Here is a 27,727-nt window from a genome sequence, read left to right as displayed (position 1 = left end):
CATGCGAAACCACTTCAAGGAATTTAACCCTCAAGGTCAGCATCCCTCCTGGTCTGACATGCAGTTTTCCCTTGGCTAGTGTCAGCTTTTCTGGCTAGTGTTGGAAAATCTGACCATGTGATTCAGCTCTGAACCAAGCTGTGCCCAACAAAATCAGTGGAACAAGGCAACTACTTTGTTCTGCTTTCGTTTATTTTAATACCAATAAATGCAAATGATTAAGAAGAATAAATATTAACTTCCACTGAAGTAAGCTTCAGGGTTCATTGACCACAGGGGAAAAGACTGGACCTTCTGCTGAGGGTCAGTGACTACCTAGAGCAGTGATCTCCAAACTGGGGTACGCACACCCTCGAGATGATCCCAGGGGGTGCGTGGCAGCAGGAGCACTGCCAGATGGCACTCTGCCATTTTTTTTCTTCAGCAGCAGCTCTGCATGTCCACGGCTGGTGTTCCCCTCCGGCAGCGCGTCTGTGGCAGGTCTTCCGGTCTTCACCCTGGGGGTGCGCAAGCCAAAAAGTTTGGAGACCACTGATCTAGAGAGACCATAAATCTTGATACTCATCAAAATATAAAGTCAATGGACCAGATCCTGGAGCTTGACCCTTCTGTACACAGTGCTTTCAGGAGAGAGTAGTTAACAGAGGATTTAAACCACCCCAATCCTTAAATTGCCAGTCTGGTCCAAAGGCACATCTTAGAGTACTCTTGGGGCTGCTCTACATTGTGTTGGCTGCCCAAAGTCAATAGGGACAGCTCCAGCAGCCAGGGTTCAGCTGGATGCAATGGCACCCAGCCATGCCACCTATGTCAGGGGGCAGAGAGGGGCGAGGAGTCAGAGCCACTATACCAGCAATAAGCCATCTAGGGACTTCCCCACACTGATGGAATATTCAGGCAGCCAGACCAGACGGCTTCCTGGTACCTTGAGCTTGTGGACTGGTGCAAAGTGGCTGCAGTGGAGGACAGGAACTGACGGAATACATTTTGCTACATACATCCCAGTAGCAATATTTTCAACAGAAACCTCTAAATCTGAGCCCACGATTTTGTGTACATGCAAAAAGCCCATGTTTGCACTAGCAAATTATGTTTTGCTATGCAAATCTGGCAGACTGACAACTACCTTCTAGTGTGTGTGCGAAAATACAAGGTGCTGGCTCGCACAGCTTTGACCCCTCCAATTCAGAAAGCCATTTGAGGCCTCCAGGAAAACATGGCTCTGAACTTCGTTTATCAGAAATCTCTGGATGATAAAGTTCTTGAGCATCAAAATAAAAAAAATTTCACTGTCATTTTAAAGAGTAGAGAAGGCTGAGGTTCAGAAAAAAGCTTTGATGAGGCCATTAGAGAGCAGGAATTTGCATATGACGTCCAATTGTCTTATCAGTGGTGAATAATCATTTTCATTCAGCTGTAAAACAATCGTGATTCATTCGCTGATGAGAAGCAGTGTGGTTGTGCACTGGACTGGGACTCAGGAGACCTGGGTTCTTTCTTACCTCTGCCACTGGCCATTAGGCATCTCCGTTCATCTTTCTGTGCCTCAGTTACCCCATCTGGAAATCAGGGGTAAAATGCTTTGAGATCTACAGATGAGACATGCTAGGTATTATTATTTAAATTTTGCAACCTTATAGGTTAACAAAGCTCCAGCTCTCAGCACCATCAACCCCTGTAGAAATAAATAATTGCAATGACCTGACTTGACACAAGACTGTCATCAGCCAGGCATAAGACACAATTTTCTTTTTAGTGTAACCATGATACAGCAATTACTTCATGTTTATTCAGCACCTTTCACACAAAAGAATTGGACTCCAACATGTTTCTACACTCATATACCAGAGGTTCTCTTTGCTCATTACTGAAATAGAAACCTCCTCTGGGGTGGGATGCAGCTTGTGAGTTACCAGCTCCAGGGACACTGCATAACATTTGTGATGATCCAGTTAAAACAACAGGGAAAATTTAGGACTATTTTGGAGGTAGCATTTTGTCAGAAAACCAAAGAAAAGGTGTCAGAAAACTTTTTATTGAAAGTGTCATGGGATTGTTAGTGCCATCAGAGGCAGTGTTGACTAGCAGTTACAACACCAGACTGGGAACGAGGAATTCCTGGATTCTATTCCTGATATGGCCACCTCTGGGTAGCTTTGAGCAAAATTTTCTGAGGTGCTGAGCATACACAATGCCAAACGAGTCATGGGAACATAGGAATTACCAGAATGGATCAGATTTATCACTCAAGAAAGTCCTGTATTGTGTATCACAATGCTGGCCAGCACTAGAAGCTTCAGAGGAAGGTACACAAATCCCACAACAGGCAAATGTGGGAGAATCTTCCCCGCAAAAGGGCCCATCCCACTCTCTAACTCCATTCCAATACTCTTATTTTATCCTTAATTATTACAACTCTGGATATTCTTGTTGTCCATACAAATGTCTAATCCATCTTTGAAGTTTACCAAGTTCTTGGCCTAAACAACATCCTGTGGCAATGAGTTCCACAGTCTAACAATGCGTTATGTGAAAAGGAATTGCCTTTGATCAGTTTTTAACTTGTCCCCTTTCAATTTAATTGAAGGCAGTGGCTGCTGCAGGTGCTTAGCAGTTGTGAATCAGGCCTTTCTGTCTCAGTTTCCCACCCGTACAATGGGAGCCTGTACAATATTCCCCTATTCCATGAAATAGGTGGGGTGCTATAGGAATTAATGAATTTGTGTTAGTAAAAAAACACTAATTACTCCTTTTAATTAAAGACTGTATGGACGTGAGAGGATATTATTTGCCATCAATGCCACCTAAAGCACGATGCACCTTCCTATTGCTTTCTCCGAGTAATTTTCCTCTTCTAGATGATGTTCACCTGGGGAACCAGAGTGAAGAGCTGCTCAATTCTGTACAGGTGTTTAGTGAGCCAGTAAAACTGAAGAGCAACCTCCGGGCAGGGGTAAAGTTCTCCACCAGTACAGTGAGCATGCTAATATTTTGGATCAAGTTTTCAGAGGAGCTTCAACCTGGTTTCCATTTGTGCTACTTTGCACATGCTACCATATGTATTTTTAAATACCATCACCTGTGCACAGTTGCTCAAAAATGTGTGTCGAAGTGTTCACACACACATACACACAAAATGGAGGCTACATTTGAATATTCATGGGTAAAAGCCACAGTGACTTGTCATATGTGGGTGGGCTGGGAATTTCCTTAGTTCAGCTTCCCTTAGTTAAGCGTCCACTGCAAACCCCACTGGGATATCTTAGACAAAAACCTCTCCTAAACAAACAATAAAACATTTGTCTAAAACCTATTCCACCACTGGACCTCAACCCTGTTCTGAAAGGGCCACCTCTAGGAGTGAAAGGGGAACCTCTAGGAGGATGGAGCTCAGAGTGTGTGGCTCAATTCATCTTTATTATTATTATCACTATTGATTTGTATTGTGGTAGAGCCGAGAAGCCACAGTCATGGATGGGGACCCCATTGTGCTAAGGGCTGTACAAACACCGAATAAAAAGATGATCCATGCCCCCTAAAGCTTACAATCTAAGTAGATATTTGGCTTCTCTGCTGAGCTTTCCAGTGAAGGGACCAATTTTTTTTTTTTAATGAAGCAGAGGAAACAGGCTGAGATCCACCAAGCTCATTTCACACAGACCACTCAACAAAATCCAGATGGTTGCAATTTACAGACACTACTGACCTGGACCAAATTCAAAGAGACTAAAGGCAAAAGGCTCCATATTGCCTGAGCCACCCAATTCCTGGTACGTAGAGTTTTTTAGCCTTTAGATATAATATATATATATCATATATAATATATATATATCATAGCCGTAGCAGGGAAAGGAAAATAAAATAGTGCAAAGCCCACAAACTGCTCCTCAGTACATCTGGGCAAACAGGCCAATGTGATGTTGAAGGCCTGTGCAATATGCAAAGCCCAAAAGCCCAGATGGTGACTCAGCAACATTATCTGCTTGGTCTACCCTTTGATCCCTGGAAAACACACGCTAAACCCACTCACATTTTATAAAGGCTTAGAATAAACAGTAACAAATTTGCAAGGCCAGTTTGCAAATGATTTGTATGTGGTATTGACATTTGCAAACACAGTCTTCACCTTCCTCTGAGCTTTGGACCATGTCTTTCCACAGAGCCTATAAAATCCCCCACCTTCATAGCTCCACAAAAGATCAATCTCTTAGCAGCAACAGGCTGGAGAGGCTAAAATGCCGTGAGAAAGGAAACGGCAAAATTCCCTCCCCTTTTCTTTGAGTGGGGGAGATGTCTTCGGGTTTCTCACCCTCTTTGTCAGTCATTTCTGCTCTGTGTTATTGAGCACCCAGCACCATAAATGTGCATGGTATTTTCTCTATCCAGCCAGGGAAGACCCCACCTTTGTCCAACCCAAGTCTTGCAAAATTCCTCTGCCCATGGGCAAGCATATGCATTCCCATCCAATGTCACCACCATGCTAATTATCAAACCTACACATTAGGCCCTGGTGAATAACCTATTCAAATAATATTCAAATTCTGGGAGTTGCAGAAGTCAGTTGTTATTCAGCCCTTCAAACAACCCAGAGGAATCTTGAAGCCCTTGGCCCCATCAAGCACTCCCCAGGTCTCTCCTTTGTCCCCACAAGAAGAGGAGAGAAGTGGGTACCAGCTCCCTTCAATTCAGGAAGTGAGAACTTGTTCCTCCATCAAGCAAAGAAAAAGGAGAAGCTCCTATCAGGCATCTGGTGTATGTATTCTATGTATCTAATGTCCTGCACAATCATAGAATCATAGAACTGGAAGGGACCTTGAGAGGTCATCTAGACCAATCGCCTGCACTTAAAACAGGACTAAGTATTATCTAGACCATCCCTGACAGGTGTTTGTCCAGCCTGCTCTTAAAAATCCCCAGTGATAGAGATTCCACCATTGCCTAGGCAATTTATTCCAGTGCTTAACCACTCTGACAGTTAGGGAGTTTTTCCTAATGTCCAACCTAAACCACACTTGCTGCAATTTAAGACCATTGCTTCTTGTCCTGTCCTCAGAGGTTAAGAAGAACAATTTTTCTCCCTTCTCCTTGTAACAACCTTTTATGTACTTGAAAACTATTATCATGTCCCCTCTCAGTCTTCTCTTCTCCAGACTAAACAAACCCATTTTTTTCAATCTTCCCTCATAGGTCATGTTTTCTAGACCTTTAATCATTTTTGTTGCTCTTCTCTGGACTTTCTCCAATTTGTCCACATCTTTTCTCAAATGTGGCACCCAGAACTGGACACAATACTCCAGTTGAGGCCTAATCAGCATGGAGTAGAGTGGAAGAATGACTTCTTGTGTTTTGCTTACAATACTTCTGCTAAAACATCCCAGAATGATGTTTGCTTTTTTTGCAGCAGCGTTACACTGTTGACTCATATTTAGCTTGTCATCCACTATGACCCGCAGATCCTTTTCCAAAGTACTCCTTACTAGGCACTCATTTCCCATTTTGTATGTGTGCAACTGATTGTTCCTTCCTAAGTGGAGTACTTTGCATTTGTCCTTATTGAATTTTACCCTATTTGCTTCAGACCATTTCTCCAGTTTGTCCAGATCATTTTGAATTTTAATCCTATCTTCCAAAGCACTTGCAACCCCTCCCAGCGTGGTATTGTTCGCAAACTTTATAAGTGTACTCTCTATGCCATTATCTAAATCATTGATGAAGATATTGAACAGAACTGGACCCAGAACAGATCCCTGCGGGACCCCATTCGTTATGCCCTTCCCACTGATAACTACTCTCTGGGAACGATTTTGCAACCAGTTATGCACCCACCTTATAGTAGGTCCATGTAGGTTGTATTTCCCTAATTTGTTTATGAGAAGGTAATGCGAGACAGTATCAAAAGCCTTACTAAAGTCAAGATATACCACATCTACCACTTCCCCCCATCCACAAGGCTTGTTACCCTGTCAAAGAAAGCTTATTATCTTCTAGGTGTTTGCAAATTGCTTGCTTAATTATTTGCTCCATTATCTTTCCGGGTACAAAAGTTAAGCTGACTGGACTGTAATTCCCCAGGTTGTCCTTATTTCCCTTTTTATAGATTGGCACTATATTTGCTCTTTTCCAGTCTTCTGGAATGTCTCCCATCTTCCATGACTTTTCAAAGATAATCCCTAATGGCTCAGATATCTCCTCAGTCAGCTCCTCAAGTATTCTAGGATGCATTTCATCAGGCCCTGGTGATTTGAAGACATCTAACTTGTCTAAATAATTTTTGACTTGTTCTTTCCCTATTTTAAACTCTGATCCTACCTCATTTTCACTGGCATTCACTATTTTAGATGTCCAGTCGCCACCAACCTTCTTGGTGAAAAATGAAACAAAGTGGCTCCAGTACAGATTAAGGCCTCTAGGCATTACTGTAATACAAATGTAATCATTAACATCTAAAGTAATGCTGCCAATTAGTGCTCCTAAGACAGGACCTTTTGAATTGCCAGAGACTTAGGGAAGGTGTATTCCCACATAATGACAAGGACTTCTCACAGCAACTGCAGGTATCATTTACAACCCACGGCTCATAATTGTCCCTTCTTCAGATACTGGTGTCCTGTTCAGAACAAGTGCCACCTCTCAGCTGACCAGCAGAAGAGGTCCAGGGCCTTGCTCATCAGCCTCCAAGTAAAGGAAAAAATCCCTAATGCAGAATACAGGCATATTCTAAGAGTAATTTGATTTATATCTTCCAGGGATCTCAGCCTGTTGTGTGTCTGAAGTTAATGACGATTCGAGATTGTTCAATAACAGGCTCAATTGGAATTATTTAATCCAAGATTATGAGAAATTAGTACAGTATTGTATAGAATACAGAAACAGACACCCTGGATGTAAAGTAAAGAGCTGGCTCTGTGTCTCTTCTTCACTGTGTAGCCCATGGGGCTAGCCTGCAAGCTTGCTATATTATATACTCGGTTTTCTTTATTGGTTTGATTGATTGTATTATTCTCTTGATTTATGTTTTGTACTGAATAATTCCAGTGCACATTACTTGGCTGTAATGCAAGGAATCTACAGGCCTGTATCCTGTATGATTAGCTAAAGCAAATTAGCATAAGTGTTTGTACCTTTTGGCATAGATAAATGGCCTACTGGTTACGCTTTTATTTTGGGGAACTGAATGGAGAACTGAACAGAGAACTGAATGTGGTTACCAAAATTGTGGAACATAAAGGTACACCGCAGAACATGGAAGTAATGATCTAGGCCAAAGGTAACAATTTCAAGGATGAGATCATCAATAGTAATATGTATGAATATGTCAGAATATGCTACTCTATATAGTAAGTGTACCCGAAGATTTATCTGAGTGAGGAAATAAGATTTGGGCATAGAAGGTTGGGCATTGATATGAATATTCAGGGCAGTGCCAAAACCCTATAAGATCCATCCTGAGCGGTCACTTTGTCTCTTTGTTATCTTCTGTTAAGCTATCAGCTCAGTTTTTGCAATATAGCTTAGCTACTCAACACTCAAACCTGATCTCTACCAGCTGGAGATTGAGGAGCCTGGACCATCAAATTCATTGGGCATGCCAGAGATGAGGCTGGTCCTCTGTCTCCCACTACCAGGTCTCCAAGGAAGGGTGTGAGTATGCTAGTTTAAGTAGCCTTTTAGGAAAGGGATGTTATCACCAAGGACTATAGAACTGTATTACTTCTTTGTGCCTCTGTGGTTTATAGCTTTGATTACTTTCTCATTTATTTTAATAAAGTTCTTGAAATTTTGGTTTTGTCCTAAGTGTGAGCATCCTTGCCACACATCCCAAGGGTCCCTACAAGACATTGAACTCCCTATGTTCTCCAATTCTGTAGCCTGAATTTGGGACAAGAACCTAAGTAACTTCTGGTCAGATCATTGGCGAGCCGTAATAAACTAACCATATAAATTCAGGTCAACAACTGTAACTGGTAGGATGCGCAGTTTCATTCCCTAACTGAGTTCCAAAAGCTCTGTCATATAAGGTTTTTAGACAAAGGCTATGTCTACCCTACAAAACTATGTTGACCTAAGTTATGTCAGCATACAGCCGCCACAGTTATTACATCACTTGTGCATGTGCACACGATGCTCCCTGTGTCAACAGTGCACGTCCTCACCAGAAGTGTTTGTATCAATGCAGAGTGCAGTGCACCATGGGTACCTATCCCACTGTGCAACTCACCACCATCCAGCGCAGGGTGTTTTGGGAAGTTTTTGCAATGCCTCATGGGGCCAAAATGAGTCGCAGGGGTCACTGGGAGCATGGGTTCAATTTCCCATAATGTAATGGTCTCCATCCCATAATTTCATCTGCATCCCATTATATTTTGCACCTCTTTTAAAAATCCCCACAAACCCGCACATCCCTCCTCACTGTCCACCATCTCTGACAAAAGCCTGTACCCTGCACAGCTCAGCACTATTTTCATGAGTTTTGCAAGCACAGACACCCAATCCTGTAATATTTGAAGAGCCACAAGAGGAGCCACAGGGAACATGACAATTCCTTGGAGGCTAAATTGCTTTGGGACATAGAAAGAAACAATTCAAAGTGGTTGGCGGCATTCACGGAGCAGCTGCAGGTGGTGGAGCACCGGTTCTGGGCCTGAGAAACAAGCACTAATGGGTGGGATCGCGTTGCCAAGCAGGTTTCAAATGATGAGCAGTGGCTGCTGAACTTTCGAACATGCAAGGCCATGTTCCTGGATCAGTGTGCCAAACTAGCTCCAGCCCTCCAGCACAGGGACACCAAAATGCCATGCTGACAGTTGAGAAGCGAATGGTGACTGCATGGTGGAAACTTGCAACACCAGAATGCTACGAGTCAGTCAGGAAGCAATTTTGAGTTAGGAAACCTACCACGGGGTGGTTGTCATGCAAGTGTGCAGGGCCATGAATCATCTCCTGCTATGCAGGACTGTGACTTTGACCAATGTGCAGGACACAGTGGATGGTTTGAACACAGGATTGTTCAGAAAGCCGCAAGCCGGGACTGTCTTTCCCAACCAGTGGATTACCACTGGGAATGTTGAAATGCCAATAGTGATCCTGGGAGACCCAGCCTCCCCTTCGCTCCCATGGCTCATAAAGCTCTACTCCAGCCACCTTGTCAGCACCAAGGAGCACTTCAACTACAGGCTCAGCAGGTGCAGAATGACAGTTTAAAGTGCCCTTGGTCATTTAAAGGGTCCCTGGCATTGTCTACTTAGGAGATTGAACCTCAGTGAAAAAAAAAATCCCAAAGGTTATCACTGCCTGCTGTGTCCTGCATAATATCTGTGAAGCAAATGGGGAAAAGTTTCCACTGAAGTGGAAGACAAAGGTGGAGCAGCTGTCTGCTGAATTTGAAGAGCCAGGTACAAGGACTATAAGAAGAGCTCAGCACAGAGCTACACATCTCATGGAGGCTTTGAAAGACCGTTTTAATAGTAAGCCAGTGTAGTGTGTGTTACTGTAGTGTGCTCTACCTGGCCTTGCTCTTTTTCAGCCCAGCATGAATCTTGTAGTGAGTACTGTGTGTATAAGAATATAACATTATCAGTGCACCTGTTAATATCTAAGAATGTTATGGGTGCTGTGACAAAATGAAGTAACAGAAAATTGATGGTTGTCAGACATGATCAGCACCAGCCAACATATGTTGTGAACTAATAAAGATGAATTATGTTCCAAAAAACAGAGTTTTATTCTGTAACATGAACCAGGCAAATAAAAAAAACATTTAGACTTAGCAAAACTTAATAAATTAAGGGAAAGAACAATCATTTCCACTTCAGGTACACATACACCAACCGTGGCTTTCACAGGTCAGTGTATGTACAGCTGTGATTGTTTTTAATGTCCTCTTGAGTGGAGTGGTAGGGGTAATGCAGCAGTCCCTGATGTCATGTAGAATGTTGGGGCTGGGGGGGAGGTAGGAAGATCCCAACATTGAGTTGGCTATGGGCTGCAAAGAGAGAAGAGCATGGAATTCTTGGACCTGCAAGTCCACCAGAGTCTGCCACATCTCTGTTTGCTGCTCGAGAAGCCCCATTATGTCCTGGTGCATCTCCCTCTCCTTTTCCTGCATAGATTCCCAGACCCCTTTCCTCTGCACTTTCTCCTTCTCCAGCTAGTGTGCAAGGGTGATCCTCCTGGCCCTGGTCTCATTTTCTGATGCAGCAGACTTGCAGCTTCTTCTGGAACATGTCATCCCGAGTCCTCTTCTTTCTCCTCCATATAGGGCTCAGGTGTTCTGCAACAATGGCCTTAAGGGTCCCCCCTCCACAATACCAGCAGCTGCAGATATAATACTCAGAGGTACCATGGTCAGTGTGTTCACGACAGAAATCAAAACTGAGGATACTGAGCTCACTCCACTTGATCTCCACAAGTTGTAAGCACTACAGTCTCACTTCTCCTGGGGTTGAATACAGAACGGCACCAGTCACAGCACAACCCTGGTGAGTATGGCTCTCGGGGATGAGGGAAGATAGCTCACAGGCATGAGTGTATGTGTACAGGGCAATAGCATAGGTGCTGACTCCATGGGTGCTCCAGGGCTGGGGAAAAATTGGTCGGTGCTCTGCACTCACTGGCAGCTCCCCGCCCGAGCTCCCCTTTGCCTCCACTCCGCTTCTGCCTCCTCCCCTGAGTGCACCACTTCTCCCCCTAGCTCCCAGCACTTCCTGCCGTGAAACAGCTGTTTCGTGACGGCAAGTGCTGGGAGGGAGGGGGGATGAGGGGGAATGTGGTGCACTCAGGGAAAAGGCAGGGCCGGGGCCAGGATTTGGGGAAGGAGTTCAATGGGGCAGGGAGGGGGCGGAGTTGGGATGGGGACTTTGGGGAAGGGGTTGGAATGGGGGCGGGGCAGTGGCAGGGCAGGGTGGAATCGGGGCTGTGGGGGAGCCGAGCACCCACTGGCACCAGGAAAAGTTGATGCCTAAGTGCAATAGGAAGGAAACTGGGACAGTTTTCCACAGGCAGGGGTGATTTTAGCGCACCTCACTCCTCAAGGTAACAAAGGCAGAGAGAGTGCAGTTGCTGCTTGCGTCCCGATGCCGCCCGAGCCCATATGCTGCTAACCTGTGTACTGCAATGGTGCCTACTCAAGTAATTGCTGAATAGTGTGGGAAAGAGTCCAATTGCAGCAGAAGAAATAAGGCAGCCCTCCCCAGAGTACCTCCATAAAAGTTTCACTGAGATCTCTATAGAGGATTCATTGAACATCCCAGTGCACATAAATTGCTCTCCGTGGCTCCCCCCTCCCACAACTCTAGAGGGGAGTTGTGATGGGGTATTCACCCCATACTTGCCAGGAAAGGATTAATGCCGAGTGAGAAGGGGGCTAATGAACCCAACAGCCACAACTAAGGGGAATCAGGTGGCCAAGCAATCCCCTGACGAGTGAGGAAGCCCAGCAGAGGAGGAACCAGCTGGGCTGGGACTATAAAAACAGGAAATTGGCAGCAGAAGGGGGCTCCTGTGAAAGTCTGCAATCACTCCCTGGGAAAAGAGAGGTGTGTTTAGGCTGGCAAACTCAGAGGGGGGGAAGCCAGAAAGGTAGGACAGAGCTCAGGGAAAAGCAGTAAGGTCTAGAAGGGAACAGACCTTGACTGCTGACTAAAGAGTCTCTGAACTGGAACCTGGAGTAGAGGGCGGGCCCAGGTTCCCCTGCCAGCCACTGAGTGTGCGGCACTACGAGGCAGCCAATGGGAAGATTGCCTAGGATTTGCTGGTGAGAAGACTTTGATATCCCAGAAGGGGAACACACGTAGAGTGATCTGACCAGAGGACTGAGACATGAAGAAGTGGCAGCAGCTCATGGAGTGAGAGATGGGCTGCAAACCCAGAGAGAGAGGTGGAGAGATGGTGTGCAACCATGGGAAGGGCGTCGACCTTGTGAGCTATTCCCCTGAGTGACCAGGAGGAGGCGCCATCCTAGTGGCGAGTGGAGCACACTGTCATAGGAATGGAAAGCAGATATCAACACTATCTCTCTTGGTTGTTTCAGTACTTCTTCTATCACAAGTAAAAGAGAGTAAATCAACAGATGTGTCCTACTACTTTGGGGATTCCATGCCTGTAATTTCACAGCAAACTGCATCCTTACCAGGGATTCCTTCCCCTGCATCAGGGTCACCCATGCTTCACTGTCAGGACTGGCTGGACTGCGCTGGAGTCAAAAACAGGTCCTGGTTCACTGTGCAGCTGGATCCCCTGGTTGCCTGTCCCCCATATTCCTCCTCTTCCTCATCCATCTCCTCCTCCTCACTGTTCACAGTCTGTGACTTGGGCTCCTCCGAAGTATCCACTGGGCTCTTTGTAAAAGAGTCAGGTCTGCAGCTCTGCACCACATTGATTGTTGGCTTCCCTAGCTTTCTGCTGCATCTGCTGCAGTCCCTTTGCTTTCATGTGGCACTGCTGCTGGTCCCTCTTGTAACCCTTTTCCTCAATGCCCCATGCAATCTGCTCATAGATGTCAACATTTCTATGGCTGGATCGGAGCAGTGCCCTGCACAGCCTCTTCTCTCCATAGACCCAGGAGATCCAACACCTCCTGTGTATTCCAAGCAGGAGCACATCCACAGTGTGTAGCCAGCATGGTCAGCTGGGTAGTTGCACACAACAATGGAGAGTTGCTAGGTGTGCTCGCCAAGCCAGGCAACCAGGAAAAGGAATTTCAAATATTCACAGGGCTTTAAAGGAGAGGGTCAGCTTCCTGTCCACCTGGCCAGGAGAGTTCACAATGGGGTGACCAGAGCAGTCACTGTGGGGCATTGTGGGACAGCTCCTGAAGGCCAGCAACAGTCGATGTAAGTAATGCTGTGTTTATACTAACATTGTATTGACCTAAGTACATCAACTCAACGCTGCTTGGGGAGGTAGTGTTATTAAGTTAGCATAGCGGGCAAGTTACATCGACAGGAGTAAAATTTAAGTGTAAACACATCCACAGCTAGGTCAACATAAGCTGCCTTATGTTGACCTAGCCATGCAGTGTAGACCAGGCCAAAGAGGCCCCTCTTTGCCGAGAATACTCTCCCAGAACCATATGTTCTGATGCCATTTCTTATGTTCTGATGGAATTTCCTTTAATATCGTACATTGTTAGTTTACCTGTTTGACGTGTGAAGGTATAATTATTTGCAGTTTAGAGGACCAACAGTTCTTTAAGATCATCTTTCAGTGGGTCCTTCTTCCACACATAATCATTCTTCCCTGTTGATTCCCTAATAGGAAACATCTGCCACAACAGCCCTCATCAATCTCCCAGTTTTATATATGCTTATGTAAGCATTATATATATGTTAAGAGGATGGTTTCCATTAATATCTGGAGTTCAATAGACATGTAGATGTCAAGGATTATTAGATACAGCCTAATGCATAGAATTCCCAAATAGGGTTACTTATAGGTTAAGGACCAATATTCTGGGCCTTAGAATTCAAATATACTCTTTGTTAATATCATAAAGATTCTAAAGAATAGTTAATATAAAAATGAATCAAATATACAAAAAAAAGGACTAAAAGGTTTAATACTAACAAGCATTAAGAAGTCCAACACCACAGTCTGGTTGCCATAGAGCAGTGGTTCTCAACCAGGGGTATGTGTATCCCTGTGGCTATGCAGAGGTCTTCCAGGGGGTACATCAAATCATCTAGGTATTAGCCTAGTTTTACAACAGGCTACATAAAAAGCACTAGCGAAGTCAGTAAAAACTAAAATTTCAGACAGACAATGACTTGTTTATAGTGCTCAATATACTATACACGGAAATGTAATATTTATATTCTAAATTGATTTATTTTATAATTATATGGTAAAATTGAGAAAGTAAACAATTTCAGTAATAGTGTGCTGTGACACTTTTATATTTGTATGTCTGATTTTGTAAGCAAGTAATTTTTAAGTGAGGTATAACTTGGGGGTATGCAAGACAAAGGTTATGTCTACACTATGAAATGAGGTCAATTTTATAGAAGTTGATTTTTAGAAATCGATTTTATACAGTTGATTGCGTATGTCCACACTAAGCACATTCTGTTGGCAGAGTGTGTCCTCACTACCGGGGCTACCGTCGACTTATGGAGCAGTGCACTGTGGGTAGCTATCTCACAGTTCCCGCAGTCTCTGCCGCCCATTGGAATTCTGGGTTAAGCTCCCAATGCCTGATGGGGCAAAAATATTTTTGCGGGTGGTTTTGGGTATATGTCATCAGTCGCCCCTCCCTCTGTGAAAGCAACAGCAGACAATCATTTTTCCATGCAGACGCCATACCATGGCAAGCATTGAGCCCGCTCAGCTCAGCTCACCATCACTGCAACTGTTGTGTCCTGAGTGCTGCTGTCAGCAGAGGTTGCAGTAGGTCTGCTAACTGCCATCATCCACTGCTTCCGCTGCAACTCTAAACTCCTGCTCTCCTGTAGATGCCATATCATGGCAAGGATGGAGCCCACTCAGTTCACCGTCACCGCTGCTGTTGTGAGCATTGTAAACACCTCACACATTATCCTGGAGTATATGCAGAACCTGGCTAAGAGACGCCAGCATGAGAAGGATTTTGATGAGGACATGGACACAGACATTCCTGAAAGCACGGACTGTGGCAATTGGGACATCATGGTGGCAGTGGGGCTGGTTGATACAGTGGAACACTGATTCTGGGCCAGGCAAAAAAAGCACAGACTGGTGGGACTGCATAGTCTTGTAGGTACGGGATGATTCACAGTGGCTGCGAAACTTCCGCATGCATAAGGCCACTAAGTGAGCTGTAGCTCACGAAAGCTTATGCTCTAGTAAATTTGTTAGTCTCTAAGGTGCCACAAGTACTCCTTTTCTTTTTCCTGGAACTGTGTGAGTTGCTTTCCCCCACCCTGAAGTGCAAGAATACCAAGATGAGAGCTGCCCTGACAGTTGAGAAGCGAGTGGCGATACCCTGTGGAAGCTTGCAACACCTAACTGTTACTGGTCAGTTGGGAATCAATTTGGAGTGGGCAAGTCTACTGTGGGGGCTGCGGTGATCCAAGTAGCCAATGCAATCACTGTTATCAAGGGTAGTAACTCTCGGAAATGTGCAGGTCATAGTAGATGGCTTTGTGCAATGCGGTTCCCTAACTGTGATAGGGCGATAAATGGAATGCATATCCCCATCTTGGCACCGGACCACCTTGCCAACCAGCACATAAACCGCAAGGGATACTTCTCAATGGTGCTGCAAGCACTGGTGGATCACAAGGGACGTTTCACCACCATCAATGTGGGATGGGCAGGAAAGGTGCATGACACTCGCATATTTAGGAACTCCAGGCTGTTCGAGCAGCTGCAAGAAGGAACTTACTTCCCAGACCACAAAAGGGGATATTGAAATGCCAATAGTTATCCTTGGGGACCCAGCCTACCCCTTGCTCTCATGGCTCATGAAGCCTTACACAGGCAGCCTGGACAGTAGTAAGGAGCAGTTCAACTATAGGCAGAGCAAGTGCAGAATGGTGGTAGAATGTGCCTTTGGATGTTTAAAAGCTCGCTGGCGCTGTTTGCTAAGTAGGTCAGACCTCAGCGCAACCAACATTCCCATTGTTATTGCTGCTTGCTGTGTGCTCCATAATATCTGTAAGAGTAAGGGGGAGACGTTTATGGTGGGGTGGGAGGTTGAGACAAATTGCCTGGGCATCCGATTTTGAGAAGCCAGACACCAGGGCAATTAGAAGAGCACAGGTAGGCATGCTGCGCGTCAGAGAGGCTTTGAAAACCATTTTCATGACTGGCCAGGCTACGGTGTGACCATTGTGTATGTTTCTCCTTGATGCAAACTCGCCCCCCTTATTGATTTTAATTCCCTGTAACCAAACCACCCTCCCTCCACCCTTTGAAATAAAGTAACTATTGTTTTGAAACCATGCATTCTTTCTTTATTAATTTAAAAAAAAGTCAGATAACTGACAAGATAACAAGCCCAGGTGGGGTGGGGGAGGAGGGAAGGACAAGGCCACATTGCTTTTTGTAGCCACACTACAAATCAAACTGTTTGAATGACAGCCTTCTGTTGCTTGGGCCATCCTCTGGAATGCAGTGGCTGGGTGCCTGGAGCCTCCCCGCCCCCCCGCATTCCTGGGCATCTAGGTGAGGAGGATATGGAACTTGGGGAGGAGGTCAGATGGTTATACAATGGATCGAGTAGGGGAAGCAAGCGTTACTTACTGGGAAAACTGCTTGACAGCCCTGGCTGACCAGGCCCTCTGAGGGAAAAGGGGGACCAGCTTTTCTTTTTGGATTCCTGAGGCTCAACCTGGGTGTTTGGATATACCCACATCCCTTCTCAGGAACTGTTTCTCCCTTACACTGCATGGGGCTGCAGGGTCACTGCCTTTTATGTGCTGTGGAAGTATTCTGCTTTTTACATTTGGAGTCCTTTTCACCTCTAGGGACAGGGGGAGAGTCCCTAAGAGCCACAGTAGGAGGGCTGTGCCCTGAACTCTGAAACTAATCTCCCAGAACACTGTTGTCCAGGGAAGGAGATCCTAGATAAGAAAGGTGTCCATCCTTGCCCCAAGGGTTGTATAACCTATCACAGGTGCCATTCCAAAATAGCTGTTGAATAATAGCTTATTCCTCAATAGCTATTCCAGTCCATTAACTCTTGCAGACAAGCCCTAAGCAAAAGGTTCTCTATCTTATCACTGCTTTATGATTTGTGTTTATACGGCACACCTGCAGTTTGTTCATGCCTGACTCATTGTCTTTGGCAAGAAGTGCCAAGGTTTTAAGTCCTCTGAAGTGTTGCTGTAGTTCCATCAGGTCTCTAACTGTCCAGATAATCATAATAATCTTAATTATTAATAATTATAGTTATTATAATTAAGATAGATCACAATTATCTTCTGTTTTAACTTCATCTTCCAGGTCAGCAAAGCTGCAAGCCTTTCCTAAAGTTCTTGGCTGTGTGGTGAATTTGTCTATGGATTCAGTCTGGTGGTGTGCTAGGTTCCAAAACAGGTATCTGGCACGTGACAGATTTCTCTCTGGAATGAAACATATTGTTAGTGCTTCCCAGCATATCTCAGTCACTTCTTCTAGCACGTTCTCATTCCTTTCATATGCTTTCCAGCAATAGCACACTTTTTACTTTTGTTGACTCTTCACTTGAGATGTCTATATATACCATGCTCAACCATAGAAAGCCACCACTGTCATAAGTCAGGTACAGATATTTATCGCTGCCCATGTAAACTGAGGAAATTAATGATAGTGATTCACTCAGTTTTGCTTAATGCAAAAATGAAAATGAAATCTCCTTCAATATTCTAGCCAAGAGCTCCACCATTTGGGCATTAGTGACCGGTTTTTACAGATCCAACTAGCTGGTGTACTTCTCCCGCCAAACATCAATGCTCACTCCACCACAGTTCAAGTAGTATCCTCCTCCATCTGGTTCAGAAATGCGCCAATTTCAGTTTCCCCAATTCTCATTTACACCGGGTACAGGGTAGGTCCCTATGGGGCCCCATAATACAAGGCCCTTCCCGTCTCACAGACAAGAACAGAGTAACTGAGAAGCAGACCCTCTGCTCCTTTCAAGAGTGTAGAAATAGGATGGACCTTAGCTGGGTGGCAGGTGAATTCCAATATACTTTCCTGAGTCTGGATATGAGCAACTGATGCTCATTTACACTAAGGTCCTGGCAATAAACTGGAGTAAATGTAATTTATGCCCATGTTAAAGCCCCTTTGAAGTGCCAGAGTGGAGTAAAGGGGCCTTAGTATAAATGAGAATGAGGCCTTATTCCCTGTCTGTGCTTGGGGCCAAGAACACCAGACATACATGGATGGGTATTGTGGGCAAGTGCTCTGTCAATTCTCACCTCCGCGAGCCTGCATGGAGATACCTTTCTGTAAAAGCCTTTTCTCCCACCCTTCTCCTTCGAACTATTTCTCATAGAGGAAATATTTTTATGAAAAAAGTGATTTTTGTTTGTAAAAAGCGATTTCAGTAGAAGCACTGTAAGCGGGAAGCCTAGAGGGAAGAGTATCAAAAATACACAACGGTCTCCAACTCAGATTTATGTTATCACAATCTAATGCTCCAGGGCACGAGATTTTTGTTTTGTTTGGACCATAACCACCCTTCTTAAGTGGTTCCCAGACACACCCCAGGAGTGTGATTCCAGCACAACAATACATGCCCTGTCATGCTTTGCTGCTCTAGTGAATCAGAGAAATTTGTTGGAAAAGAATCACTGTAGCCTCATTCAGCCAGGGCAGGATAACTGCTTCTCCTCCTCAATGCGTGCACGTTGTGATATACTCTTGAGGTGAAAGCCTGGCCCCATTTAAATCAATGTCCATACCAAAACTCCCTTCAATAAGGCCAGGGGTTCACCTTTGGTATTTCTTTGTTCATTAAAGGTATCCCAGAATGCATCACTGTGTGTTGTTACCGAGGATAGCATGGGCTGAAATAAGACCTCTGATATCTGGGATGTCACATTGTAATAATAAATAACACTAGTACCTAGCTCTTATATAGCACTTTTTCATCAGGACGTTTCAAAGAACTTTAACAAAGGAGGAAATATCATTACCCCCATTTTACAGATGGAGAAACTGAGGCACACTGTAGGATCTCTTCACTGAAGCAGGAAACACCCAGAGGATTTTGTAGGGAAAAAGAATTAAAAAAAAAAAAAGTCAAATCTGATTTGTGTACTTCATGCTTTCCACAGCATGATTAGTGGGGACAACACATAATTCAACTGCAGAAGTCATGGCTACAGGATGTCATTAAGGACTTAGCAAGACTCAGAAAAGGAACTTGATCTTTTAAATGGGTAAAAAGAATATCCAAAGGTATAATCATTAATGCTAACAAGTTTTGGAAGGAACATAAAACCTCATGCTTCAGGACTTAAGACAACTTTTAAGTGCTAAAGATCAGGGTGAGATCTTCATGGGGAGCAGATTATCCCCACATCTGCCTACTGTGGGGTTGTTAAACCTTCCTCTGAACAGCTGGTGCTGTCCCCTGTCAAAGCCAGGACACTGGACTAGATGGCCTCATAGGTCTGGCAGTTCTTATGCACTTATTCAATACTATTAAGGTTTCTCTTTCTGTATATTTCTACTTAACCATTTTCATGGCATCTGAATGTAGTGGTGCCTGGATGTACTTCAGTTGTCATTTTCATTCTGTGAGTCACCTTTAACTGATGGGGCATTCTTCCCATGTCTCTTCCCGTTTCCATTTCAAGTTATTTTTACCTCCCATCTCTGAGCCGTCCTTATTTACAACTTATTGGCTACTGATCCTTGCAGCCAACATTTGATGTGATTTGATTATGATGTCCTTTAAGATCTTCCAGCCTATTTCCATTCTCATCAATATTAATCATCTACACACACACCCCAACACATCTTGCTCACTAGACAGCTTCATCCTCCAGAATTTGCTTAGCTGAAGACTACCACATTGTAGTGCTGTGCTCAGTCATTCCATTCCTTAGTATTATGAGTGTGAGTAGTTTGTGGCCATTGCCCCAAGCTTCCTTACTGTAGTCTCACAATCAGTTCTTTCCTAATTCTAAGAAGAAAACCAGGATGACTTCTCCTTTGCCAAGATTCTCTACTTTTTGTGAACCATAAAAATGGCCTTTATGTAATGTATACACCTGGGCTGTGATGCTTCTTTGAATGGACTTCATACTCCAGAGCTTTGCAACCCAATCTGACCCAACAGGACCCGAATACAAGTGTCAAACTGAGGTAGGGTCATCTCTACTCACCTCCTCCTGTCGGTGGGGTCAGTGCTGCAGTGGCTGCATGCCCAGCTCCTGCCAGCCACTGCCACCTCACTGCTCCCTGTGCACGCTGCAGAGTGAGCGTGCTGACAAGTCTCATGCCTCTCATGCCACAGCGCACAGTGCAGCAGGGGGCAGTAGTTGGCAGGAGCTGGGCACACAGCTTCCATGCTGACCCTCCAGGCAGGAGTTGGCATGGGGATCAGCAGCAGCAGCTCCTCCCAGGCCAAGCCCCAAGGACGAAGCCGCAGAGCTGACACTGGTTCCAGGAGGAATGTCAGATTTGGATCAAGCAGGATCTAAAAACGACTTGACACTCTTGGGGGAAACAAGGTGGGTGAGGTAATGTCTTTTATTGGACCAACTTCTGTTGGTGAGAGAGACAATATGTGCTAACTAGGGCTGTTGATTAATGACAGTTAACTCACGCAATTAATTCAAAAATATTAATCGCAATTAATCACAGTTTTATTCGCACTGTTAAAACAATTTAAATTTATTAAATATGTTGGATTTTTTTTACATTTTCAAGTATATTGATTTCATTTACAACACAGAATAAAAAGTGTACACTGCTCACTTTATATTATTATTAGGGCTGTCAAGCAATTAAAAAAATTAATCGTGATATTAATCGCAGTTAAACAATAGAATACCATTTATTTAAATATTTTTGGATATTTTCTACACTTCCAAATATACTGATTTGAAATACAACACAGAATACAATGAGTACAGTGCTCACTTTATATTATTGATTACAAATATTTGCACTGTAAAAAACAAAAGAAAAGTATATTTCAATTCACCTAATACAAGTACTGTAGTGCAATCTCTTTATGATGAAAGTTGAACTTAAAAATGTAGATTTTTTTTGTTACATAACTGCACTCAAAAACAAAACAATGCAAAATTTTAGCACCTACAAGTCCACTCAGTCCTACTTTTCATTCAGCCAATCGTTAAGACAAACAAGTTTGTTTACATTTATGAGAGATAATGCTGCCCACTTCTTATTTACAATGTCACCAGAAAGTGAGAACAGGCATTCTCATGGGACTTTTGTAGCCAACTTTGCAAGGTATTTACATGCCAGATATGCTAAACATTCGTATTCCCCTTCGTGCTTCCGCCATCATTCCAGAGGACATGCTTCCATGCTGATGATGCTCGTTACAAAATAATGTGTTAATTAAATTTGTGACTGAACTCCGTGGGGGAGAATTGTATGTCTCCTGCTTTGTTTTACCTGCATTCTGCTGTATATTTCATGTTACAGTAGCTTCGGATGATGATTCAGCACATGTTGTTCATTTTAAGAATACTTTCACTGCAGATTTGGTAAAATGCAATGAAGGTACCAACAGAGCCGTCCCTTGGGTAGGGCGAATTGGGTCGACCACTCTGGGCCCAGTGCTTTCAGGGGCCCTGCAAGCCGGTGCGATTGGCTAGCATGGTTGGTCCCAGAAGACATAGGCGCGGGAACTAGGGCTGGCTTTCAGCACCCCTATTAAAAATGTTCCAGCACCACTGCTGGAAGACAAATCTATCACTTCCGCAGGGCCTACTATCTTGTTGACATTTAGGAGAGACAGCACCCAGCTCAGCCCCCCACATTTTGATGCAGCAAGTCCCTCACCCTGGCCGGAGCCCTGAGCCGCCATGGCGCTATATTGCCAACAATAGCCCGACAGTAGGCGCCGGCAACTGCCAGCAGCAGCAGGCAGCCCACCACCAGGCCAGATGCATCTTACTGGCCCTGCCGCCGATGCAGAGTGGGCCACCAACCTGGCGGGGGCTGATTTGTCCCAGGCCCCGCACCCCCCAAGGGACAGCCCTGGGTACCAGTGTTAGATTCTTGATAGATTCAAGATAGTTGCAGCACTTGACCCAAGGTTTAAGAATCTGAAGTGCCTTCCAAATGTGAGAGGGATGAAGCGTGGAGAGTGCTTTCAGAAGTCTTAAAAGAGCAACACTCTAATGCAGAAGCTACAAAACCCAAACCACAAAAAAAGAAAATCAACCTTCTGCTGGTGGCATTTGACTCAGATGATGAAAATGAACAAGCATTGGTCCGCATGCTTTTGATTATTATTGAGCAGAACCTGTCATCAGCATGTACGCATGTCCTCTGGAATGGTGGTTGAAGCATGAAGGGACATATGAATCTTTAGCGCATCTGGCGTGTAAATATCTTGCTACGCCGGCTACAACAGTGCCATGTGAATGCCTCTTCTCACTTTCAGGTTACATTATGAACAAGAAGCAGGCAGCATTATGTCCTGCAAATATATACATACTTGTTTCTCTGAGTGATTGGCTGAACAAGAAATAGGACTGAGTAGACTTGTAGGCCCTAAAGTTTTACACAGTTTTATTTTTTGAATGCAGTTATTTTTTGTACACAATTCTACATTTGTAAGTTCAGCTTTCATGATAAAGAGATTGCACTACAGTACTTGTATTAGGTGAATTGAAAAATACTATTTCTTTTGATTTTTACAGTGCAAATATTTGTAATAAAAATAAATATAAAGTGAGCACTGTTTACTTTGTATTCTGTGTTGTAACTGAAATCAATATATTTGAAAATGTGGAAAACATCCAAAAATATTTAAATAAATTGTATTCTATTATTGTTTAACAGTGTGATTAATCGCACAATTAATTGTGATTAATTTTTTTAATTGCTTGCAGCCCTAGTGCTAACTACTTATGCTAAACAATCTGATCCACATTGCATTTAGCTGGGAGGCTCAGGGAACCTTTCCCAGATGTGAAGAAGAGCTGTGTGTGGCTCAAAAGCTTCTCTCTCTCACCAACAGAAATTGGTCCAGTAAAAGATCTTACCTTACCCACCTTGCCTCTCTAATATCCTAGGACTGACATGGCTACAACTATACTGCTGTTGACACTCTTGGGTCAGGTTTTCTCCCAGGTATGGTCTAGGTCAGGCTTTAAAATCAGGCCTGAGCAGACCTCTAGTCTGGGTAGTTACAATGCCCCGTGAATAAAACATAGTTCTGAGTGTCTTAAGAGTTGGTCAAGAAATTTCTCATGAGCACTATTAATCTATTAGGTACTTACATTACCACAGTATCTGAGATCCTCACTCTCTTTAATGCATTTATCCCTAGAACACCTGTGTGAAGTAGGGAAGTCTATTATCTTGTTTCTATTGATGAGCAACTGAGCCACAGAGAGACTCAGGGCTTGTCTACATTTGAAACACTACAGCTGCTGTGCTGCCATGGCACCGCTGTAGCACTTTGGTGTAGACACTCATTACAGCAATGGGAGGGGGTCTCTCATTGGCGTACTTAATCCACTTCCCTGAGAGGAAGTAGCTAGGTTGACAAAAGAATTCTTCCACCGACCTAGCACTGTGTAGACTGGGGCTTAGGTCATCTTAACTACTTTGCTCAAGAGTGTGGATTTTGCACACTCAAGTGATGTAGCTGGGTCGACTTAACTTCTGAGCGTAGACCTGGCCTATGTGATTTACCCAAGGTCATCCAGGAAGACTACAGTGGATCAGGTAATTGAAAATAGGTCTCCTGAGGCCCAGGCTAGCGCTTTATCCACTGGACTATCCTCCTCCCAAAACCTACAGCAGACAGTATTGTAACCTGCCTATATGCTTCTCCAAAGAATGTCACCACAACATTTGGCTTAAAATAAGACCCTCAGTTCATTTTTGCAGGATCAGGGCCTCAGCCTGCATGTTTATTCAGACCTAGATTTTTCCATCAATGAGCACAACCCTGGCAGGGACAAGCTGCTCTGTTCACTGCCACCACCCATGATGGCTCCAGACTGGGAAATCAAACCCAGGCCTCAGTACAGAACATTAACATGGAGGAGCATGTCCCCAGGGAGTGCAGTTCCTAATTAAGCTTCATTATTTCTGGAAAGAATTTTTTGTGGGTGATCATTGCATCTGCACATTTTAATTGGGAGTTAGTTGGTTCAAAGCAGAGATATCGCTGTAATTGCTGCTGACTAGTCTGTACAAAGCTTTTTGGTCTCAAGACCCAAGGACTTCCCTTATCAAATAATTCTGTAGCTAAGATGGCTTTTTATCTATAACATAACCGGGGGAAGACCTGTAAAGGACCTGAGAGTGAAAGGATGCTGCAGCTGGAAAGTAATACCACAAAGATGACTGAAAGGAATCATAAATTGCAGATCAGAAGTTAAAATGCAGAATAGAGTACAGAATAGACTAGATTAAGAACCATTTGAGAGAATGAGCATATAAATCCATATAGAATGAGCTCTGAAACCACCACAACGGAACACAGCTGTTAACTTTGCTAGTTTAAACACCCTATGTTAAGGAAGTCAGAGCGTATATGAGACTTCGGCTAATCATCCAGATCTCTTACCATGAAATTGTCCTTCCAATCCTAAATACAGTGCAGCTCTGAGCCAAAGTTTTAGTGATGGTCCAATGTAAGGGGTCCAATGCCAATAGGAACTGGACTAGAAGCTAGTACAGACTCCCCTACTTTCTGATGAGCTGAGAAGGCAAATCATACACCAAATCCATCACAAACATGAACAAACCTGAAAAGCACAAGTTCTTTTAACAGATGCAGGGCTTTAACCTGGAAAGAACATAACACTGACCCTTGAGAAGGAAGGATGATTCAGAGGATCCACTCTGCTCCCAGATCCATGCATTCCTACAACTACAATACCCACCTGCTGAAGTGAAGAAACAGATTGACAGAGCCAGAAGAGTACCCAGAAGTCACCTACTACAGGACAGGCCCAACAAAGAAAATAACAGAACGCCACTAGCCATCACCTTCAGCCCCCAACTAAAACCTCTCCAACGCATCATCAAGGATCTACAACCTATCCTGAAGGATGACCCATCACTCTCACAGATCTTGGGAGACAGGCCAGTCCTTGCTTACAGACAGCCCCCCAATCTGAAACAAATACTCACCAGCAACCACACACCACACAACAGAACTACTAACCCAGGAACCTATCCTTGCAACAAAGCCCGTTGCCAACTCTGTCCACATATCTATTCAGGGGATACCATCATAGGGCCTAATCACATCAGCCACACTATCAGAGGCTCGTTCACCTGCGCATCTACCAATGTGATATATGCCATCATGTGCCAGCAATGCCCCTCTGCCATGTACATTGGCCAAACTGGACAGTCTCTACATAAAAGAATGAATGGACACAAATCAGACGTCAAGAATTATAACATTCAAAAACCAGCTGGAGAACACTTCAATCTCTCTGGTCACTCGATTACAGACCTAAGAGTGGCTATCCTTCAACAAAAAAGCTTCAAAAACAGACTCCAACGAGAGACTGCTGAATTGGAATTAATTTGCAAACTGGATACAATTAACTTAGGCTTGAATAGAGACTGGGAATGGATGAGTCATTACACAAAGTAAAACTATTTCCCCATGGTATTTCTCCCCCCCACCCCACCCCCCACTGTTCCTCTGATATTCTTGTTAACTGCTGGAATTAGCCTACCTTGCTTGTCACCATGAAAGGTTTTCCTCCTTTCCCCCCCCTGCTGCTGGTGATGGCTTATCTTAAGTGATCACTCTCCTTACAGTGTGTATGATAAACCCATTGTTTCATGTTCTCTGTGTGTGTGTATATAAATCTCTCCTCTGTTTTTTCCACCAAATGCATCCGATGAAGTGAGCTGTAGCTCACGAAAGCTTATGCTCTAATAAATTTGTTAGTCTCTAAGGTGCCACAAGTACTCCTTTTCTTTTTGTATCACTCTGCATCTCTTTTCTGTGGAACCTCCGACAAATGAGTCTCTGTAAGCAACATCTAATGGGGAAGAAGTATAACTAGCCTTTTATGCACGAGTCTGACAATCTCAACTAAGAGTTTGGCTAATAGTTAATGTGAATGGCTGAATTTAAGGACCAAGTGAAAATCTGCTGAATCCTGTGTTCCAGCATGAAACTGTAATTTGATAGTATAGCATGACATGATCCTCACCTGTGTCAGAGACTTCACAGCTGACCATCACTAGAGTCAATGGAAAACCACAGCAGGGAGAAGGAAATGGGACACAGCACGATGGACTACTTTGGCTTTCCCAGGCCAATAGACAGGGCACACTGCTCTGATCAGTTTCCATCAGCTTCTAAAACAAAGAAGGTAAGTGCTATGAAAGGGCACAAAAGGGTGGGATTCAGGAGACCTGAGTTATTGTCTCAGCTCTACCACTGGCCTAATGGGTGACCTTGGGCAAGTCACGTTCCTTTGCTGTGCCTCAGTTTCCCCCACCCTTTGTCTTCTCTACATTCTAAGCTCTCTGAGGCAGGGGTTGGCTCTTACTATGTGTGGGCACAGTACCTACCACAATGGGGCCCTGATCTTGGTTGCATCTTCTGGGCACTACAGGAATAAAAACAATAGCTACGGGTGGAGCTTGAGTCTAGTTTTGTACCCAAGTTATCCACCCACGAGGCCTGGGCACTGGAAAGATCTCTGCTGAGTCTTCAGGAATGAGGAGCAGGCTGTGCAGCTGCACAGAGCCCCCTTTGGCAGGAGGTGGACTGAAGCTTGTAGTCAAAGTGGTCCAGGCAGTCAGTCAAGCAGCATCGTTTCTGTTAGGCTGAGAAACTGGGGATGCGTGTCAGTGTATGCTTGGTATAATCTTGTTTACCTACAAAGAATGTACCCACAGGCCTGTCTCCCTGAACACAGCAGAAACAAGCAACCGTAGGCAGTTTCCCTGCTGGAAATCCCCAAGTTAGCCTCTCCAGCAAAGTCTGTGCCCAAGAAGCTATGTCCCTCTGCTTCCTCTCACGGTCACATTCTCACTCCTTTACCTGGCTTTCTTCAACACACACAGTTTACAGCTGATCTCTTAGACCATGTCTACTATGCAGATCTAGATCAGTATAACTCCATCACAAAGGGGTGTGAAAAATCCCTCCCTCCCACCATGGACAGCGCTGTAGCTACTGCCTCTCAGGAGGTCGATTAACTACCCTGAAGGGAGAAGCTCTCCCATCGGTGTCGTAGCATCTTCACTAAAGCGCCACAGCAGCAAAGCTGCACTATGCTGTAGGTGAGGACAAGCCTGTTGCCCCTGCATTTTCCCTGTTAATCTACTGGGTAGATTCAGGGCCAGCCATGCAGCCATTGCTTTGTTTACTACACAAAGCAGCTTGATTGCTCCTTCTGTGGAGCATATAAGGGCTTGTCTACACTGGCAATTAACAGCGCTGCAACTTTCTCTCAGGGGGCTGAAAAAACACCCCCCTGAGTGCAGCAAGTCTCAGGGCTATAAGGCACCAGTGTAAACAGTGCCCCAGCGCTGGGAGCTTTGCCCCTCGTGGAGATGGTTTTTTTCCCAGTGCTGCGCCTCAACCACACAAGGCACGTTAAGAGTGCTTGGTACACACAAAGGTTTTAACAAGGTCTGTGATTGTGTTTCAGACCTGATGGCAGCCATTAACGCTTTTCAGCACAACAATATTACCATTTATATTGTGGCAGCAGCCAAAGGCTCCATGCAGAACAGGGCCCCATTTGTGTGCTAGGTGTTGTACACAACACTGTAAAAAACAGTCTGAAGGGTCATGTGCTCATCTTCTAAGGATGAAGGGACAGAGAGAATCCTTCCAACCAAGGGTATGTCTATACTTGCAGAGTTTTTGCGCTGTAAGTTTCACTGGTGACAGGGAACCGGTGAAAGAAAAGTGCTGGTTTGTGTACTCACTTAATTCCTCAGGCGACAGAGAATGTTTACATTAGCAGCACTTCCTTCGCGGATGAGAGCAGCGCTCTAGGGCAGCTATCCCACAGTGCAGCTCTCTCCAGTTTGACGATGGGTCTTGTGGGAAGGGGGTTGATTGCGGGGCATTCTGGGTCCCTGCACAACCTCCTCTCCCCAAACA

The 27,727-nt window shown here is 44.5% G+C and overlaps 1 long non-coding RNA gene across 1 annotated transcript; it reads right to left on the bottom strand.

Moving 5' to 3' along the window:
• Positions 1 to 27,727, bottom strand: LOC122456009. Its single transcript, XR_006274606.1, has 3 exons — positions 25,815 to 27,727; positions 3,181 to 3,279; positions 1 to 1,559 (listed from the first exon to the last, which is right to left on the bottom strand). It is a non-coding gene; the product is annotated as an uncharacterized LOC122456009 (long non-coding RNA).

The sequence above is a fragment of the Dermochelys coriacea genome, chromosome 10, assembly GCF_009764565.3.
Source record: "Dermochelys coriacea isolate rDerCor1 chromosome 10, rDerCor1.pri.v4, whole genome shotgun sequence".
NCBI lineage: Eukaryota > Metazoa > Chordata > Testudines > Dermochelyidae > Dermochelys > Dermochelys coriacea.
The sequence above is the reverse complement of the archived record's forward strand: the minus strand, read 5'-3'. Positions and strand labels throughout refer to the sequence as shown.